The 9,767-nt window shown below is 41.2% G+C and overlaps 1 long non-coding RNA gene across 1 annotated transcript in view; it reads right to left on the bottom strand.

Moving 5' to 3' along the window:
* Positions 1–7,326: 7,326 nt before the first annotated feature.
* LOC137096633 (uncharacterized) overlaps positions 7,327–9,767 on the bottom strand; it is a 59,547-nt gene continuing 57,106 nt past the window's right edge. The window contains exon 3 of the long non-coding RNA XR_010909563.1: positions 7,327–8,889. This is a non-coding gene — a long non-coding RNA (uncharacterized lncRNA). The remainder of the gene's footprint in view (positions 8,890–9,767) is intronic.

Raw genomic sequence — 9,767 nt, 5'->3', positions numbered from 1 at the left:
GGACTTCTCCCTCTCAAAATGATTCCTGATATCTTAATCATAACATGCAACATTCTTTCAAGGAGAAGAAAGTCAGGAGGCCAGTGGAGGTGCTGGGATGGCAAAACAAGTAAAATAAGGTCAAGGAGCTCACTCCCATCCTCTTTTGTGCCTAACAATCATCTGACTGACACCCTTTCCTGCCTGCCATATTTCTCTTTCTCCAGTTATGATGGCAGAAAGACCTGGGATTCTCAATTTCACAGAATCAGCCAGGGAAACACCAGCAGGCTGGAGGAGAAAGAAGACAGTGGAAGGAAGTGGGAGGATGGTTGAGGGTAAGAAGTTGAGCAGTCCAAAGTTAGCCTCCATAGGCATGACAATGGTTCACAGGTTCCAGGTAGGTAAATTACATTGACAAGTTCCAATAAGTCAAGGAGGACTCCACTTTTTCCATAGGCAAGCTTTGCAGAAAGTGGATCCATGTGAGCCTCGCAGGCAGGACTGATGAAAGAGCAGACCCCTTATTGAATTAAAAGAATTTGTCTGTAATTTGCAAGTGTCCGAAGAATGAGTTGAAAGGTAGAACATGAGAAGGTGAGGGAAGCCACAATGAGACTGATATCCTAGTTTGGTTTCCCTGGAGATAAACTCAGTCAGCAGAGGAGAACCTCCTTAGATGAAACATGTACTGGATTGAGCTGGATATCTCGTACCCTTTAAAAGAGAAGTCCCTTTTGGGTTCAGCTGCCTGTTATACAGAGCCTGAAACTTTTCTGTGTTGGTCTTAAATTGTTAAGTTAATTAACTGACATTGCAATGAAAATTAATTTGGTGTTTACTGTATATGCTCATGTATAAATCAACCTTATAGATAAGGTTAATTTATATATGCGTATATACAGTAAACAACAACTTAATTTTCATTGCAATGTCAGTCTCGACATTGAGGGAAAAGTGTCGATGCCAACTCAGGACACCAGCTGCACTTGGTCAGTACCACCATTTCTCCATCCAGGCATTTTAAAAGTCAAAATCGGCATCACAGTGGAGAGAGTATAGTGAGTCAGTGCTTCTTTTAGGTATTCATGGGACAGACTTCTCTTTTGCCACTCTGCTCAAAGAAGGTGATGGTTCCTTTCTTGATAAGAGATAAGGGACCATACTTACATTGATCCATGGACAGATCAACCCAGGGTTTTTTAGGTTGAGTTTTTGACTAAAATTTCTAGACTTATACATGAATATATAAGAGTAATTTGTTATATCATTTGCAAAATTGCTAAGTATATGAGCAGTCTTGAAATGAGACATCCAGTTACAAATTTAAGTAATGGAAAATGGTAATTTAATATTGTTGTTATTTTTTTCTTAAAACAGAAAAAATAAATTTGGTAAAATGTTAATGAACTAAGAGTGGCAATTATTAACATATTGTTTTCATGCAAATGTATGGCTTGAAACTAAGGTTTGTCTGCTGGACCAAATCAATTCTGGGTCTGATCCAAGAGACCTCTTTTATATTCTTATTTGGAAGATATTTACTGGGACAGCTGAGGGAGAAAGCTGCATAGTCTATGACAAAGTAAGAATGAAATCCTTTGATCCCAGAAGGACACTGAGGCCACTTTACCGAGGAAGTCAGTATAGAAAACAGAACAGACCAAAATCTGGTTTTGCATCTCTCTTGCCTGTAATTGAACTATAAAGTCTACCTTTGCTAGACTGTGTGTATTCAATTTAAAAATGGCTCTCTTCCATTTTCCATCCCTCATTAGAAACATTCGTTAGTGATGCGTTCCAGGCAAAAAGGCCTTTTCCTAGTATCACTTGTGAAGACATTCTGGCCTCTTTTCAGCACTAGTCATAAAACAAGCTAACTCTGTGCAACGGTGAGTGACTTTGAATAGGGTTATGTAGACTGATGAAAAGAAGTGTCCAGCTTAGATGATCATCTTCATCCATTGGGTATACTACAAAAATCTGCTTCAGTGGGTGTGGTCAAGCGAAGCAACCCTGTTTTATTATGAGAATTCTTAGAAGTGTCTACTATTTTTTTTCCTAAATGCTGCGTTTGCTCTACTTATTCTGGCTTTATTTATTATCAGTTTTGATTTGGCTTTTCCCACTCATTCTGCAAATGAAGGGATATCTCTGCTGCTTAAAAAAAACCACAACAGCGAGCTCACATTCCCATATATTTTGCTGAATCAAAAACAGACAGTCTGGCAAAAAATGAAAGAAACCTTGAAAGCACTTTGTGATACAGAGAGAAAAAGGATTATTATGCCATTAAGGTACAGCACTTGGGAATGATGTAAAAAAGGAATCAATCATTTGATTGTAAATAGAAATGCTTTAGAATAAAAAGGGGGTTAAGACTGAGGCAAAGTAGTGAATATCATCAGCTCTGCAGGTGCCTTAGCCAACACAGACTGTTCTCATGATTCTTGCCAGACGTTTATCAAAATTCCTCAAGGATGGGATAAATATAAACCTTCATGCCAAACCATCTTTGGAGGTTGCTCTGGGAACCTAGGGACCACCTACTACTTGGAAATACTGGACATCCACAGATGGAAAAAAATGGCATAATATGTAAAACAAAAATAACAGTCTTGGCCCGTATTCAAAAATATCTGTTGTTGTTATGTATCTTTAAGTTATTTCTGACTTATGGCAAGGTGAACATATCATGGGTTTTCATGGCAAGGTTTGGCCAGAGGGAGCTTGGCCTTTGTTTCTGAGACTGAGAGTGTGTGATTTGCCCAAGGTCACCCACTGTGTTTCCATGGTTGAATGTGAATTCAATCCCTTGTCTCCAAATGTTAATCCAATGATCCCCATATATGTGGGACTAGTATCTGCAGTTTTGTTTACCCACATTTGACAAAACATATCTCTAAACATTTTCTCAGTCCCCCAGTGTGACTTTATAGTAAATTTGAGTCAGAAGTCTTTCATTTCATAGAGTTTGCTATGATTCATGGTTTTGTCATGTAAAATCCAGGAAGATATCCTCCTTGGATATGGGGATCATACTGTCTAACTGCTACCTACATGGACATTAAATTCTTAGTGGCAACTAAATAGTATTTACTTTCTCAGTTTGAAATAAGCGTACAGACACCTGCTTTGAACTGGGGCAATCACATGTAGGAAAGAAAGATACTTTTCCTCAGCTCTTTCCCACCATTAAATTCACCTCCACTCCAATGCCACATGTGGGGGGTGGAGGATGGAGAAGGAGAAGTGATTGGTCATCACCAATTAATATTTTATTCAGCCCCCACACAGTGGGTGTGATATAGTTATATGCAAATAACTACATTGTATAGTTGAATTAATGCAGATTAAGCAATGATTGTGCCCAATTTGGGGGCAGAAACATTCTTGTTTGCTATTTTTGTTGATATGAATCAGTTAATAGATACTAAGCAAATATATTTATGATCTCCCGGTGGATCTCAATCTACCCTTCTCTGTTCACCTCTGACATAGTCCATACCTTAAAATTGTATTGTCTGATAAAGTATTTCCTGTGTCCTTAGCGATGTTAATGTGACTATCTGCTAGTAGGCGATTCCCTCCCCCCCCTTTTGTGTGTGTCAGGAGTGACTTGAGAAACTGCAAGTCACTTCTGGTGTGAGAGAACTGGCCGTCTGCAAGGACATTGCCCAGGGGATGCCTGGATGTTTTGATGTTTTACCATCCTTGTAGGAGGCTTCTCTCATGTCCCCACATGGGGAGCTGGAACTGACAGAGGGAGCTCATCTGCGCTCTCCCTGGATTCGAACCTCCGTCCTGTCAATCTTTAGTCCTGCCAGCACAAGGGTTTAACCCATTGCACCACCGGCAATTCCCTGGACCTGTATTAGTAAAGGCCCTTTACTAATGAATCCACTTGAGAGCTATATCCTACCTCCAGTGTGCCATATCCTGCTCCAGTTTGAACTATTTGTTGTGCTTGAATCTGAAGTTACTTGAGCACAAAAGGGCATTTCTGATAAGTGTTCACTGGGTTCCAATTAATTTAGGTTACATTACTGCAGTGACTCTCATTTCCCCCCCATCAACTTTACCTCCTATCTGCATTCCTGTTGTATGATTCCTCCATCCCAACCCCTTCCTCTCCTCCTGCCCAAGTGATTGAGTGAGCAAGAGAACTTTAAACATTTTGACCTAAACTAAATGAGGAGGCATTTCATTCTCCTGACACATGCACCTGCACACATGTGTTGGAGAGTATGAAACAGCAGTGATAATAACATGTATCAGACTTTTTGTAGCAGAGCAATTTTCAAGTTCTTGTGGTTTCACTTTGACTTATGATGGCTTTGATTGCCAAGCTTCTGCCTTGAGGCCTAAACATGGATAAGATGTGGAGCTTCCAAGAATAATAATAATAAAAAGATTTGTCTCTGGGAGAGTCTGTGTATATGTGTGTGTATTTGTAGGGGACCCCCTGCTTGGGGTCCTTGCTGAGTCCGTCACAGAGGGCAGCAAAATGAAGAGAGTCTAGTCTCCAGAGGTAAAGCAGAAATCTCTTTATTTCAAGTGTGGCCACACAGGGAGAAACAACCAAGACAAACCAGTGTCTTCAAAAAAGGCTGTCTCTGATATTTGGATATTTCAGTCACCTTATATACATGTCTTTTCACTGTGTCATGGGCACACACCTCTCTTATCGGATCAACCATTCAAAAACATGTTTTTCTCATATTTTGCCACTTCAGTGTCTTTCACTGCTAACCTTCTACAAACTACGTAAACACACACATTATTGTTACAGATAAGCATTTTGGGTGTTAACCCACCCTGAGTACTCCCTAGGCGAACTTGACAATACAGTATCTTGTGTCTTCCAGATTCATTATCTCCTCTTAGCTTTTGGTCTTCTGCAGGCCAGAGGAGAGGGACAAACCCCTCTTTAGGTTTGCATTTCAGCACTTAAACACTTCTAAGTTCTGTTAACCCTTTCATATTGAGCCAGCTGAAAGCAGATTAAAATTGTGCTGTAATAGCAAAAATCACTTGCCGATGCCACTGCAGTTAATACCAACCCTTGTGATCAAGCTGCCATTGAAATAATTAAATTTCCATGTGTTTTGCTTCGTTTTCATCTTTGGTTGTTGCTGTTGCTGCTGCAGTGGCTCTTGTTCAGACTTCTTTCATTTCCCGGCGCAAGGCCAGATTTTATGAGCTTGTTCAGAGAATTTTGTCTTTGTAAACACCTGGCTTTTTACTTAATGAGCTCAACAACCTTTGCTTTTGTTAAGCGTTCCATTCAGGTCAGAAGTTTCAGATACAAGGCATGCCAATTCATCACGGCTTTTAAGTATACAGGAAATCCTTCTGAAAATGCCTTGTGTATGTGGCACATTTGATGTTCGCCTGCGCTATTTCCCCCCATACGCCCCATCATGTTGTCTGTGTTTTTGTTATGTCATTCCAAATGAAGTGTTTAGTCATCATAGAGATTTGAAGGACATGTTTAATGTTGCATGCCCTTGAGGGTTAAGTTCCTTTAGAATAGCTTAGCTAGAAATTATGCATTTTGTTTTTTTCCCCAAGGTTAAAGTGTGGGGTGGACCCTAAAGTAGGTGGGAATTGACATCTGTCTCTTAGAATAGCTATAATGAAGGAGTTAAAGAACAAAATAAAGAGGGCAGGAAGGAATTTTTTTTTTAAAAAAAATCATCATATAACTAAGCAATATTATGCAGAAAAAATCAAAAAATTGGGCATACTTAAACATTAGGACAAGAAGTAGCACACAATGTTATTTTTATATACTGAAGTCTCTATGAGACATCTATGAATTACTTCTAAGAATGCTAAGAATCTTAGAAACCCATAGTCAATAGTCATATTTTGTGGTCTTAAGAAGCATTTGAAAGGAATGCGAAGCAGTCATGATTGTTGATCTGTGGTTTCGAGCACACCCATTTCTCACATAGCCCTCTGAATAAAAAGTATTCATTCCTCCGCACATTGCCTCTGGGGTAGGTGGGTAGAAATAGTAATACTATATCTTGCTCCAGTTATTTTTTAATACCAGTATTTGAAACAAAATAAATAATTTCCCACAGAGCCTTGCTAGTTTATCTTTATTAATGTCTTAATTATATGCTTTTCTTATGGAAGTCTTCAAAGTCCTAGTCCTTTATTTTAACAAACATTTATAGAAGTGTATCTCAGGCTATTTGATGAGGAATTTATTGTGACTGTGTGCTTAGAAAGTATTTCTGATTTGTGGTGACTGTAAAGCAAAAAATATAATGGAGGTTTCTTATCAGTTTGTTCAAGGCAGGCTTGCATTTGTCTTCCTCCGAGACCAAGAGAACGTGACTTGCCCAGGGTCACCCAGTGGATTTCCATGGCAGAGCGAGAATTTGGATCCTGGTCAACTGGGTGTTCCAGTTCAGCACTCAAACCATTACACCACAGTGGGTTTTAGCAATTATTTTTTTCCACAGTTAGGGTACAGCACCTTATTTGTGCCCATTATCAGTGAGCATGTTCTTCGAGCACTGTGGTCATTTGCATTCTTCCCACTGCGGTTTCCAAAACTCCTGACTGTGAGAACTGTTCAGCAGTGGAACTCTCTGCCCTGGTGTGTGGTGGAGGCTCCTTCTTTGGAGGCCTTTAAACAGAGGCTGGATGGCCATCTGTTGGGGGTGCCTTGAATGCAATTTTCCTGCTTCTTGGCAGGGGGTTGGACTGGATGGCCCACGAGGTCTCTTCCAGCTCTATGATTCTATGATTCAATGATCCTTCACCAACTTATTGTAAATGCCTTGAAGCTCCCCCACATGACCATTTTGTACTTCCAAGTAAGGAGGCAAAATCAGAGAAACATCTGGCTACATCCATGTAACTGGCACACAATGATGATATTGGCTGAGATCCCCAGGGGCTGTATTTTCTCCATGGGTCTCAATGCTCCTGTAATCATTGTTCATCTGGCTATAGTGAGGTAGTCAGATATTTCTCTGATCCTGCCAGCTCTGGAGCAGCTCTAAAGACTTTACAGTAAGTCATAGGGAGGATGTATAGCTATAGATATTTAAGCTACGATGAGGGGATGCTGGGTAGTATCTTTTACTTTGTTACATGTATGTGGGGAAACCTGGCAGCTGAATTCACACAAAATAAGTATACAAAGAATGTACATCCTAGATGGGTTGGGTTCATATTTAATCAGAATATTTAATCAGAATTATGGCTGAAATCAGCCATAATTGAATTTAGTCCCATGGTTGTCAATCTGCTTGTTCTAATTACAACTAAGTCTGGATCAAAATAATAGAGTCAGTATAACACATGATTGGTAAGAAGAAAACCTCATACTTCAGAAGTGTTCTTTATTAACAGAAAGAAATATCGATAGAATGAGATGAAGAAATACTGATAACTCACGAACGTTTTCTAACTCTTATTAAAGAGGCTTTAAGGACTGCCTCTGGAGAATGGAGAAGCAGGTGCAAGATTTTGTAGGGAGAGGAATAAAAGTAGGAAGAATACTGTGCCTTGGGAGTCATTGCTTAAATGAGAGACATTGCTTCAGCACAACAGTTACCATCTGTGGCATACAAACAGAAATGAAGCTATCAGAATATGAAAATTTAACACTTTATATACACTGCAAGAATGAAGAGAAGTCTGACTGCAAGTGAAGGACAAATTAAGAAATAGCTAAATATTGCGACAGCATAGTTGTGGACAACACAGTCATGACATTGCTCGACATTGTTGGCGAACATGCCCCCCCCCCCCCATGATGATGTATAGTTCACCAAGGAAAACCTGGGTCCTGGTGACTGGGAGGACTGGGGCCAGGGTTGTAATACGTGGTTGGGGCAGGGGGTAAGAGCCCAAGGGGCCACATTCAACCCTAAGGCCTGGGTTTGCCCATGCCAGGTCTAGCCCATGGAGCTTCCCTGCCTGGCTTTCAGAGTCTCCGAGGCTAGCCCCTCCTCTAAACCTTAATCCATCCCAGGTAGTTGAAAGATGGGTTTTTACAATTTCATGTCACTGATGAGAGATAAGAGCATGTTTTCCCTGCAGACTTCAGTGAGTCCACCCACTAGTGTGGTTCTAGCATCCATGGTTCTGCAATCACAGATTCAACCAAACAGAGTTAAACGGTATTGGGGGGGAGGGGTTTGGGAGGGTCCAAAAGCAAACCTTGATTTTGCCATGCTCCAAGCACTACTCTCATGTGTAGGCACACCCTGCTGTAGCCTTCTGGTTTTTTTTTTGAAGTTATGTTCTATATAAGGGCCCCCAGTGGCACAGTGGGTTAAAGCACTGACCTGCTGAACTTGTTGACCGAAAGGTGGCAGGTTCAAATCCAGGGAGCGGGGCGAGCTCCTGCTGTTAGCCCCAGCTTCTGCCAATCTAGCAGTTCCAAAACATGTAAATGTGAGTAGATCAATAGGTACTGCTCTGGCAGGAAGGTAACGGAACTCCATGCAGTCATGCCGGCCACACAACCTTGGAGGTGTCTACGGACAACACCAGCTCTTTGACTTAGAAATGGAGATGAGCACCAAACCCCAGAGTAAGACACAACTGGACTTAATGTCAGGGGAAAACCTTTACCTTTTACCTTATATAAGGGCACCATTTACTATGCCACTGTATATAAGAAGACTTAAGCATCCACAGACTGAATCACAATTCCCAGGATTCTATGAGTTAAACCATGGTTGAAAACCATTTTTTCCGAATGAAGCAGAGAGTGTTTGAGGACCGGGACATTCATTGGGATACCAAGGTGCTTGATTATACAACTATTGTCCTCCCAACCCTGCTATATGCCTGCGAGACGTGGACTGTATACAGACGTCACATGCAACTCTTGGAATGATTCCATCAGCGCTGCCTCCGGATTATCCTGCAAATCTGTTGGGAAAACAAGTGGACAAATATCAGCATGCTGGAAGAAGCAAAGACCACCAGCACTGAAGCGATGGTTCTCTACCATCAACTCTGCTAGACCGGCCACATTGTCTGGATGCCTGATCACCATCGCCCAAAGCAGTTGCTCTACTCTGAACTCGAGAATGGAAAACGGAATGTTGGTGGACAGGAAAACAGATTTAAAAATGGGCTCAAAGCCAACCTTAAAAACTCTGGCATAGACACTGAGAACTGGGAAGTCCTGGCCCTTGAGTGCTTCAGCTGGAGGTCAGCTGTGACCAGCAGTGCTGAAGAATTTGAAGAGGCACGAATGGAGGGCAAAAGAGATAAACGTGCCAAGAGGAAGGCGTGTCAAGCCAACCCCGACCGAGACTGCAGTCCAACTGGAAACCAATGCCCTCACTGTGGAAGAAGATGCAGATCAAGAATAGGGCTCCACAGTCACCTATGGACCCACCAGTACACTGATTTTGGAAGACTATCCTACTCGGACAACGAGGGATCGCCTAAGTAGGTAAGTATGTAAGTAAGGTTGAAAAGTGTACAAAATTAATCAAAATGTACAACATGCACTGGCATGTCCTTTGAAGGATGCTGTTATGTTGTAAAAAGAAATTTAGAAACAGGCTCTTGTCAGGAGAGCATCTAGGTTGTTTAGGGCACAAAGAAGTGGAATCAAGATAGGATCTATATAGCGTGGGCAGGGAGACCAAAAGCCACTGAAGCAGTAACCTTTTCTTTTTCAAGGCCAAGAACTGCACCTCAAAAGGATGCATTTCAATCAAGAGGAATATGTCGTTTATCATATCTTTGTCACAGATGGCAAAACATGGTAGTTTGAAAGAAATGTATCTGGAACA

This window comes from Anolis sagrei, chromosome 3, assembly GCF_037176765.1.
Source record: "Anolis sagrei isolate rAnoSag1 chromosome 3, rAnoSag1.mat, whole genome shotgun sequence".
Classification (NCBI taxonomy): Eukaryota; Metazoa; Chordata; class Lepidosauria; order Squamata; family Dactyloidae; genus Anolis; species Anolis sagrei.
Note: the sequence above shows the minus strand (reverse complement) of the source record. Positions and strands in the feature narration are given on the sequence as shown.